Source organism: Oncorhynchus masou, chromosome 23 (genome assembly GCF_036934945.1).
Source record: "Oncorhynchus masou masou isolate Uvic2021 chromosome 23, UVic_Omas_1.1, whole genome shotgun sequence".
NCBI classification, from domain to species: Eukaryota; Metazoa; Chordata; class Actinopteri; order Salmoniformes; family Salmonidae; genus Oncorhynchus; species Oncorhynchus masou.
In genome coordinates this window covers 14,797,131-14,808,996 of record NC_088234.1, presented here as the reverse complement: position 1 = coordinate 14,808,996, position 11,866 = coordinate 14,797,131, and the positions used below count along the sequence as shown (strand labels likewise).

General features: G+C 44.4%; 1 pseudogene; it reads right to left on the bottom strand.

Annotated features, from left to right (window-relative positions):
• Window positions 1-17: 17 nt before the first annotated feature.
• Window positions 18-11,214, bottom strand: LOC135510375 (TOX high mobility group box family member 4-A-like; annotated as a pseudogene).
• Window positions 11,215-11,866: the final 652 nt, after the last annotated feature.

Here is an 11,866-nt window from a genome sequence, read left to right as displayed (position 1 = left end):
AAGACAGTACTCGTGTGTTGTTACACATAGTGTATCATTTATTTGTTTTACATTGCTCGACAGCGCCTCCCAAGGTACATCTGAAAACCCGCCTCCGTCGGATCGTGGCTGTGACCATGCGCTTTTTTCCCGCCACTGCATATTTTCCCGCCACCTCCAGAATTCGAAATTGCTGACACGTCACGCTGGAAACAAACGTATATTTAAAACAAGTTTTTGACATCACTGCAGAAACCTCTTCTCCTTGCCGCTGAAATGGGATGTGCAGGGATGGCTCTTGCAAAAAGTGATTTAAAAAAATCATTAACTGGATTAGTTCATTTAATTTTCTGCAACTTGACCTAATTTTCCCCCTTATTTTTACCTTTTAGGGATATAAACCAAAACACACACAAATCTTACCTAATGATATATAAAGCATTATTTTTCCATAAAACATTTATGATCATTAGTTAAAATTATCTACAAAAAAATAACCTTTTCATTCATTTCCTTTTTTTTTTTTTATATATATACACATTAACATGTTAATGTCATTTTTGTTCCACATGCATAATGTAGTGATGACAACTAGTAAGTGATAATTCACAACCCATAATTTCCCTTTTACTAATGCAATGCCAAGTAAATCTATGGATGCACGTGGTAAAACCATATCAATATAATTACTATTGAATAGAATTTATATTAAATGAGAATTCCCTTTATTGTTACACTAGTGAATGGGAATGTCCTTTCTCGTAATTACATTTCAATGGTTCAAATACTAATTTCTTTATTTGCAGTCTTCATAAAGCATCTGAGTAGAAGTGCTGATCGAGGATTAGTTCAGCCTTTTAGATCCAAATGAACACGATCACATATGGGGGGACCTGATCCTAAATCAGCATTCCTACTCCGAGACACTAAAACATTTAAAAAATATATATTCTCCCTTTCCTCTCCAGAAACACACCATATATACCTACAAAAGTATGTGGACACCAATTTACAATTACTGGGTTTGGCTATTTCAGCCACACCCAATGCTGACAGCCATGCAATCTCTATAAACAAACATTGGCAGTAGAATGGCCTTACTGAAGAGCTCAGTGACTTTCAACGTGGCACCGTCATAGGATGCCACCTTTCCAACAAGTCAGTAAGTCAAATTTTTGCCCTGCTAGAGCTGCCCTGGCCAACTGTAAGTGCTGTTATCGTGACGTGGAAACGTATAGGAGCAACAACTACTCAGCCGCGAAGTGGTAGGCCACACAAGCTCACAGAACGGGACCCCAGAGTGCTGAAGCATGTAACGTGTAAAAATCATATGTCCTCGGTTGCAACACTCACTACCAAGTCCCAAACAGCCGCTGGAAGCAACGTCAGCACATTACTGTTTGTCGGGAGCTTCATGAAATGGTTTCCAAGGCCGAGCAGCCGCACACAAGCCTAAGATCACCAAGCGCAATGCCAATCGTTGACTGGAGTGGTGGAAAGCTTACCACCATTGCACTCTGGAGCAGTGGAAATACTTTCTCTGGAATGATGAATCATGTTTCACCTGGCAGTCCGACAGATGAATCTGGGTTTGGTGGATGCCAGGAGAACACTACCTGGCCGAATGCAGTGCCAACTGTAAAGTTTGGTGGAGAAGGAATAATGGTCTGGGGCTGTTTTTCATGATTCGGGCTAGGCCCCTTAGTTCCAGTGAAGGGAAATCTTAACACTACAGCATACAGTGACGTTCTAGAAGATTCTGTGCTTCCAACTTTGTGGCAACAGTTTGGGGAAGGCCCTTTCCTGTTTCAGAATGACAAGACCCCCATGCACAAAGCGAGGTCCATACAGAAATGGTTTGTCGAGATCGGTATGTAAAGAACATGACTGGCCTGCACAGAGCCCCGACCTCAACCCCAACGAACACCTTTGGGAGGAATTTGAACGACAACTGCAAGCCAGGCCTAATCGCCGAACATCAGCGCTCGACCTCACTAATGCGCTTGTGGCTGAATAGAAGCAAGTCCCCGTAGCCATGTTCCCACATTAGCAGCAAAGGGGGGGACCACCTCCATATTAATGCACATGATTTTGGAATGAGATGTTCGACAAGCAGGTGTCCACATGCTTTTGGTCATGTAGTGTCAAAATAAAAGCTGGTTTAGTGTTGTTTTGTGCTTTACTTAAAAGACTATGTATTTTCTTTCAAATATATTTTTCCTACAGTTTTATTTCACCAACATGATGGTTTTTCATAAACAAACTGTAATCCTGAATGTTCGTAATATGCATACGTGAAACCTGACAATCATGTTCAGTGTGGAACAACCGTTCTGATAGAAATACAACATGTAAACAGACATGCTTCTCTGTAATGTTCTAGAGAAAGGAATCATGTCAATTCTATACATGGCCTGTCTATCAGCAACGTTCAGAATTTTTCACACTCCTGAACGCAGCCCAGAGGTTTGTATGTCATGGTGGGATCTGAAACCAGGTCTGCTTGGGAAACCAACGGTCTAAACGATTAGACTGAAGGGAATTTCCCACTAGGGCCGAGGGTGAGACTGATTTTAAGTCGCAGGCAACATCGATAACATGGACAACATTGATACCGTGATCTCCGTTTCAACGGAAGTCGGACGAGAGGACGCACACGTGAAATAAACATGCCTTCTCATTGGCTGATGGATAGGGACAGGAGTTTCTCCTGATCACGTGACCTAGCCAAGAAGAATATGGTCATCGTGGCTAAGTTTTTCCTTGTGTCACGTGATCAGGAAAAATAAACTCCCGATCTTACCCTTTATCCAACTCTAACATCCAAGCTATGAAATGCAAGACATCCCAATCGTACCCTGCAGCGTTATATTACTTTTCACCAACATCTTAAAATGATTAAAAACATTTCATATAAAATACTCTCATTATTTAAACTTCATAATTTAACATCACAGGAGTATTGGTCTTCCACTTGATTCTTCTTAAGAGGACAAAGTCTGCTGTGAATAAAAGCCAAATCTATTCTCCTTTCTCTCCTTCCTCCACCATGTCCATTGTTCAATCCACACTCTTCTCTCCTTCCTAGTCCTCCCTCTATCATGTCTATATCATGATAATCTTCTCTCACTCCTCTCTTCTGTCCATTCCTTACGTGACGGAGGTGGACTTCTGCCCTCGGATCGCACACCAGGCCATGAAGACATCCCTATAGAGATCGTCAATAGATCAACACCAATTTTTAAAATCACAATTGGGAGCAGAAATTTTGTTTATCGACATTTTCCATTCTTTGGGAAGAACATGATATATCTTGACTCGCAAGCGTTTCACATGGTAATGTCAGTGTGTGTGTGTACGTATACATCCGTCCGTACCTGCAGTGTGTGGCCACACACTCGTTGCTGCAGTACTCCCTGTCCCAGTCCTTGTTCTCGACAGCTGGGTTGGTGCAGCCGGCTCTGACACACAGGTTAGGGCTGGAGGCCTGGGTCACAACTGGCCCTGAAGACACATTCAACTCTACCTGCATCTAAGATGGGGGGGGTTTGAGTGGCAAATATCAGATTTATAGAATTAGCAGGCATGTTACCAAGCATATATTATGACATCACCATATCTAGGAAGCATCTTACCCCTTCCTCTCCTTCAGCCCCGTCCTCAGCCTCCGTTGAACAGGCCATTACTATGGCAGAGGACTGTACCACCTTCCCGAGTTCGGATTGAACCCACCCGACGCAGCTAAACCCCCTGCAGCAGTCACAATAATTGGAGAGTCCAAATCTGATGGATGGACCATCTTGATCTGCAGGGGGGGTGGTGCTGTGGCACCACCGGCACCCCCGCCTCTTGGTTTGGCCTGCAGTGGTGGAGGGGCCTGGGCATGTACCATCTGCTGGAGACGGGGGGGAGGAGGGGTGTTCTGCATCTGTTGGAGTGGCGGTGGTTGACGGGACGACAATACCGTACTACTGGACACCACCGTCACCCCTGAGGGAGACTTCTGTTGCTTGATGATGATTTTGGTGACGGTGGGGGGGCTGGGGGTCGGGGCGGGCGGTTTGTGCGCCCCTGTACGGGAACGGGTGGTGACTTGAGGGAGATCTCCACCTGTTAGGATGATGTTGGAGGTGCAGATGTTGGTAATGGTGTTCTCCTCGGGGGCCAGGTGGGGGGTGGAGGAACGAGTGGAGCGGGGATGGGGGGCGACGGGGGTGGGGAGAAGGGCGGGGGAAGGAGGAGAGGGAGGTGACAGAGCAGTGTCCAGAAGCTCTATGGTTGGCTGGGAGAGAGGAGGAGAAAGTTAGAGGGGTAGAGGTAAATGTGGACATTTAGTTTACACATGACATTTTATTCATTTAACAGATGCTTTTATCCAGAGCGACTTAAAGGAGCAATTAGGGTTACGTGCCTTGCTCAACGGCACATCAACAGTTTCTTCACCTAGATGGCTCGGGATTTGATCCAACGTTTACTGGCCCAATGGTCTAAAACGCTAGGCTACCTGCACCCCGTTGACAAAGACTGGCCATCGTAATAAACCTAAGCACACACACAGTACAGCTGAATATCATTCTCTAGGAACACTAGTCTTGTCTCACCTCAGGAAGTTGATTATATCTGTAGGCTGCCAGAGCCTTGAGATCCCCTGCCTTAGCTGCCTCAGTCTTCCTCTTGTACACCTGAGAAGAATACATACAGGGATATCATGAGAGAATATGTGAACCCGATGATAGTACAGTGAACAAAAATAAACACACCTTCAACAATTTTGAAGATTTTAACTGTTCAAAAAGTCAATTGAAAAACTATAAATACTAATACCCCGAATACAACAGGTGTAAAAATTACAGTGAAATGCTTACAAGCCCTTAACAACAATGCAGTTAAGAAAAATAAGTGTTAAGTAAATTCTCTTAAATAATCACAATTAAAGCGCAGCAGTAAAATAACAATACCGAGGCTATATACAGTGTGCGGGGGCACAGGTTAGTCGAGGTAATATGTACATGTAGGTAAAGTTAAAGTGACTGTGCATAGATAATAAACAGAGTAGCAACAGGATAAAAAGGGGATGCGGGGACAATGCAAATAGTCTGGGTAGCCATTTGATTAGATATTCAGGAGTCTTATGGCTTGGGGTTAGAAGCTGTTAAGCCTTTTGGACCACTCAGGTACCGCTTGCCGTGCGGTAGAAGAGAGAACAGTCTATAACTAGGGTGGCTGGAGTCAATTTTTAAGGCCTTCCTCTTACACCGCCTGGTATAGAGGTCCTGGGTGGCAGGAAGCTTGGCCCCAGCGATGTACTGAGCCGTACGCACTACCCTCTGTAGTGCCTTGCGGTCAGAGGCTGAGCAGTTGCCATACCAGGCAGTGATGCAACCAGTGATGGAGCAGCTGTAGAACCTTCTGAGGACCCATGCCAAATCTTCTCAGTCTCCTGAGGGGGAATAGGCTTTGTCGTGAGGACGACGAGCACGCAGATTAGCTTCCCTGAGTGGGTCTGACAGTTTGTGCAGGTGAAGAAGCTGGATGTGGAGGTCCTGCGCTGGTATGGTTACAAGTTGTGTGTGGTTGTGAGGCCGGTTGGACGTACTGCCAAATTCTCTAAAATCACTTTGGAGTCGGCACATAGTAGAGAAAATAACATTAAATTCTCTTGCAACAGCTCTGGTGGATATTCCTGCAGTCAGCTTGACAATTGCACGCTCCCTCAAAACTTCAGACATCATTGGCATTGTGTGACAAAACTGCACGTTAGACTGGCCTTTTATTGTCCACAGCACAAGGTGCACCTGTGTAATGATCATGCCGTTTAATCAGCTTGTTGATATGCCACACCTGTCAGGTGTATGGATTATAGCATAGAAATGCTCACTAACAGGCGTAAACAAATTTGTGCACAAAACTTTAGAGAAATTAGATTTTTGTCCATATGGAACACTTCTGGGATCTTTTATTTCAGCTCATGAAACTGACACTTTACATGATGCGTTTATATTTTTGTTCAGTATACATTATTCATATCTACATATGTTCTTGTATAGTGAATGTGAACATGTGCGTTTGAATGTCTGCATGCGTGTGTTCGTTTGCACGTGAATGTGTACCTGTTTCTGCTCCTCCCCCAAACTTTCCCACATGGAGGCCACTATCTTGGACACCTCTCCGAAGGTGGCGTTAGGGTTCTGTCCCTTAATGGCTGCCTGTGTGTCCCTGAAGAACAGAGCGTAGGCCGACACTGGCTTCTGGGGCTCGTTGGGGTCTTTCCTCCTCTTCCCTTTCTTCCCTCCTCCGACCGCTCCCCCTCTCCGGACGAGGGTAGGAGGGGTGCTGAAGGACGGAGCGGAGGAAGGTATGGGGGAATCGGAGAGAGAGGGATCGAGGGAGATGACGCCGAGAGAGACGGGGGACTCCACCAACACACTCTGCTGAATTAGAATAGGCAAGAGAGATGGGGAGAGAGAGACGAGAAATAGAGACAGTTTCCCATACATTGATCAAAGTACTTGAATATGGAGTGCATTCAGAAAAGTATTCAGAGCCCTCCCCCTTTCCACATTTTGTTACGTTACAGCCATGTTCTAAAATGGATTAAATAAATAAATGTCCTCATCAATATACACACAGTACCCCATAATGACAAAGTGAAAACAGGTTTTTAGAAATGTTTGCAAATTTATTAGAAATAAAAAAACAGAAATACCTTATTTACATAAGTATTCACATCCTTTTTCTATGAGACTTGGAATTGAGCTCAGGTGCATCCTGTTTCCCTTGATCATCCTTGAGAGGGTTCTACAACTTGATTGGAGTCCACCTGTCGTAAATTCAATTGATTGGACATGATTTAGAAAAGGCACACACCTGTCTATATAAAAAGGTCCCACAGTTGACAGTGCATGTCAGAGCCAAAACCAAGCCATGAGGTCGAAGGAATTGTCTGTAGAGCTCCAAGACAGGATTGTGACGAGGCACAGAACTTGGCAAGGGTACCAACAACATTTCTGTAGCACTGAAGGTCCCCAAGAACAGTGGCCTCCATCATTCTTAAATGGAAGAAGTATGGAACCACCAAGACTTATTACAGCTGGCCGCCCAGCTAAACAGAGCAACCGAGGGAGAAGGGCCTTGGTTAGGGAGGTGACCAAGAACCTGATGGTCACTCTGACAGAGCTCTAGACTTCCTCTGTGGAGATGGGAGAATCTTCCAGGACAACCATCTCTGCAGCACTCAACCAATCAGGCCTTTACGGTAGTGTGGCCAGATAGAAACCACTCCTCAGTAAAAGGCACATGACAGCCCGCTTGGAGTTTGCCAAAAGGCACTTGAAGGACTCTGACCATGAGAAACAAGACTGAACGTTTTAGCCTGAATGCCAAGCATCACGCCTGGAGGAAACCCGGCACCATCCCTACAGTGAAGCATGGTGGTGGCAGCATCATCATGCTGTCAAGATGTTTTTCAGCGACAGGGAGACTATTTAGGATCAAGGGAAAGATGAACGGAGAAAAGTACAGAAAGTTCCTTGATGAAAACCTGCTTAGGACCTCAGACTGGGGCAGAGGTTCACATTCCAACAGCACAACGACCATAAGCACACAGCCAAGACAATGCAGGAGTGGCTTCGGGACAAGTCTCTGAATGTCCTCGAGTGCCCCAGCCAGAGTCCGGGAATGAACTTGATCAAACATCTCTGGAGAGACCTGAAAATAGCTGTGCAGCGACGATCCCCATCCAACCTGACAGAGCTTGAGAGGATCTGCAGAGAACAATGGAAGAAACTCCCCAAATACAGGTGTGCCAAGCTTGTAGCGTCACACCCAAGAAGACTTGAGGCTGTCATCGCTGCCAAAGGTACTTCAACAAAGTACTGAGTAAAGGGTCTGAATACCTACGTAAATGTAATATCTTTTTTATTTTGAATACTTTTGCTTAATTTCTAAAAACCTGTTTTTACTGAAATGTCATTATGGGATAGTGTGTGCAGATTGATGAAAATGATTTGATACATTTTAGAATAAGGCTGTAATGTAACAATGTGGAAAAAGTCAAGGGGTCTGAATACTTTCTAAATGCACTGTAAACACAACATTGAGAACTGCATTACAACAGAAAGACGAACAAACAAGACCGACAGAGACTAATCCACTAACAGACAGACATGACAGAAAGATTGACCAATAGGACTGACCCGTCTGAAGTCGTCCATGTCGTCATCCTGTAGTGAACCAACGGGTGAAGCAGCGGCCGATAGTGGTTGGTCAGGCGACTGCGAGCACGCCAGGATGGCCCCGCCCCCCAGGCTGAGCCCCAGCTGTGCGCTGAACTCTGATTGGTCCATGGTGGTCAGCTGATTGTGGCCCAACAGGCCGTGGCCCATGTCATTCAGCGGGACGTCTATGGTCATTGGGGAGGAGCTGCTGAACTGGGAACCAATGGGGTGTCCCAGATCCTGGAAAAGAGGTGGGGTTCATAGACAGACAAGGGCTGAGTATTATGAGCTAAATAAAATATTGTAGTCCTCACAGAATTAAATAAAACTCTAGAATGGTGATTGGCATTCCGGGCAACGAGACTACAGGACGGCCATATTGGTCAGATAATATTTATTAATTGAAATGTATGTCTATGGTTCTCACCATCCCCAGAGCAGACCCCAGCATGGCCCCTCCTCCACCAGGTTGACTGATGACCCCCAGACTAAGATGGTGTTCCAGCCCCTGTGACCCCGAATGTGGGTTGACAAAGGTCATGGCGAAGGACGGGTCGTCTCCCCCCACCACCGCATTCCCGGGGGTGGACAGGCCACCGCGCTCCCCGTCCGAGAGCTCTCCAAAGTGGGCCACTACATCAGACACAGTGAGGGCCTGGTCCGGATCCAGGGAGATGGGGGGGATCTCAAACTCCTCATCGCCCAGGCTGGGGGTGTGGAATGTCTGTTGAGGGGAGGGATAGAATGGAGAGGAATGAGAAGGGGGAGAAGAGGGTAAGGGATGGGGGGAGATGGTAAGGAAGAAAGGGGTGGAGAGGAGACAGTAGAGAGGAAAGAGGGCGGGGAGAAGTATGTCATTGGAAGTATGAAACGATGTCAAGTATGAGACGTCCTCACATGCTATACTGTATGTTAGTGGTGTGTGAATAACTGCAGATTGTTTGAGGATTTGTAGACAGAGAAACAGGATAGGGGAGATGAAAAAGAGAGGGAAAGCATGTTTCGAAAAGAGAGTGAAGTGGAAGGTTTGAGTAGCTACCTCAGAGGAGGAGAGGAACGGATGGCTTGCCCCGCTGATGGTCAGGAAGTTGTCACTGCCTCCCGGGAACTGAAACACAGAGCACACACACATGGGTCAAACCATCATCACCACATAACAATGAGCATCATCATCATGTTTATAAAGTCAATGACATCATGCATTGCATCAACAACACCTCATCAAACCTTACAACAACCACACACACACACAACTAGGCATACTTTTCACATTGTAAACATCCCAATGCCCACAGCTCACCTCACCATATCAGCCAATACATTACACGTGTGTTGTAGCTACCACATATTCAACCAAGCCCTAATATGCAGTTATAAGACTTCTGAGTATTTGTGGGGGTCATAGATGTCTCCATAGAGCGCGCACACACACACACACACACACAGAGCTCTTGTTGTCGGTCACCTTATTGTCAAATCCATTGAAAGACCCCGGGTCAAGGAATTCTGGATCTCCGTGTTGCCCAGTCCCATCCATTAGATCAGAGTAAAAATTCAGGTCCATTTTCTAAGGGCGCCTCGTATGACATTCAATCAATGCAATTGGATGAAGTGCGGAACAAATCTATAAACGAAAACTACTGTACCACTCACTGACTGTTTTAGTATCACGAAATGTACAAACAATGAAGAATAAATCAAAAATGGCTACAGCCCAGACTTCAGATTTCTGTCATGAAATATGCAGGATTCATAGCGACTTCAAGGTATAAAACGAAGCGGACGTTTGCTATGCATATGGCGAAATAATTCTCTCAGTGCACGCCAGAGCTCGGTCACTCATACCAAAAATAACCCGTCTCGTTACTAGCTAGCGTGGCTATCCTACTATGCTGACGCAAGGCGGTGGTACCAAATCCTGTGCTAGCTATATTTATACACCTAAATTACTACACTAGAACAAACTATCTTAACCTCACAAGCTAGCATAAGGCTAATATTATACGATATATGGAATCCGGCAAATGACCGTAGTTTGACTTGTCTTGATGCATTTAAGAATTTAGCTCGTCCGGTTCTTTCTCACCGCTGCTCTGCGTTCGAGCAAGGCTGATCAATGGAACCAGAATTGTGGATTTGGAATTGAATCGCCATAATCTTGGGGGCGGGTTTCAGTGTGGGAATGGAGGGTGTCTGGGATATCGGAATTTTGCTTACAAACAGTTACTTTCAAAGCGGTTTGTCATCATGTAACAATCGATGTACTTTTTAAAAATGCACATATGGCTCAATTATGACAAACAAACCAATATATTATTTAATTAAATAAACATCTGATATCCAACATGGACTTTCACTCCCTCCCACTTTTCTCAAATGGTTTATCCCAATGGCCTAGTAAAGACCACGCCAAATTAAAGGCTTTAACCGTTTATTCTCTGGACAAAACATAAAATAAATGTTACAAAAACCACTACTAACTGCCTTTCACATCTTTGGAAAATCCCACTGTCAAGAATAACATAGAAAAACAGCAATTGCCACGCGTTAATTTCAGAGACAACTCGAATAGAGTGGCAGAGGAAATGATTTTCCTGTTGTCACCTTCTTGCTGTTTACTAGCAAGCTTTCTCACAAAGATCATATAAGGTAGTTAGTTAATCTCAATCTTTAGGGACTTTTAGAAAGCAGAGGTTAAAGCTCTCTACTCAATGCTGACAAACTAGGAAAGAGTTGGCTAATAGCTAGTTAGCTTGCTAGGTCTGAATGATGTCAGGCTTTCTGAGCGTGTATTCATTGTTGTGTGTTTGAAAACCAAATATTGTTGACACTTGTGCGATCCAACCTGTACAGGGTTGGATATGCCGACCACACAAGTGATTCCCACCTGAAAACTTTCTACTCTCGTTCTTACCTCCATTCTCACCCCGAAATGTGCTCTGTCCCACTTTTCTGAACTTCGCCCGTGATGATTTTTTAGTTTTTCGTCAAAAATCACAACATGGCACCGGCTTCCGGGATAACATGAGGAAGTGACATCATTTCCAGGGAGCGACGTGAGCACGTTGACGTAGCGCGGGCTCAAGTTACAAATATGCAAATGAGTCAAGTGAAGTGTGTATTTAAAAAAAAACTATTGATCAATTATGATATTGAGAATTATATTTGTTATTTGAACATGTTCTACTATATCCATGTCAGAATAGACACAGAACATGACAAGTGGTGATATCTTTATTTCAAAATTGGTTTTATTCACATTTTCTCAAGCAACATTTTTTTTTATTGTTTTATATTCATGTAATTAAAAAAAAAAGTGGGATTTCTCTTAGTTTTTATGTACAAGCAAAAACAAATGGTGGAGGAAAAACAATTGAACACAAATAATCCATCCCTGTACAATAAAGTTAATACATTGAGAAGATCGAAGACAAGCATTGTGGAATAAAATACCGCCAGCTTGTCCCCCAAATGACACCCTAATTCCCTACATAGTGCACTACAATGGAAGTAGAGTGCCATTTTGGAAATAAATAGGCAGTTAGCACAGCAGAAGCTGACGGAACAGCACAGGCATGTACTAATATGTAGGTAGTGAGGGGGAGGATAACTCGTAAGATGATTTATTTTTATTTTTTAAATCACCATTTTCCTTCTCTCACACACACACA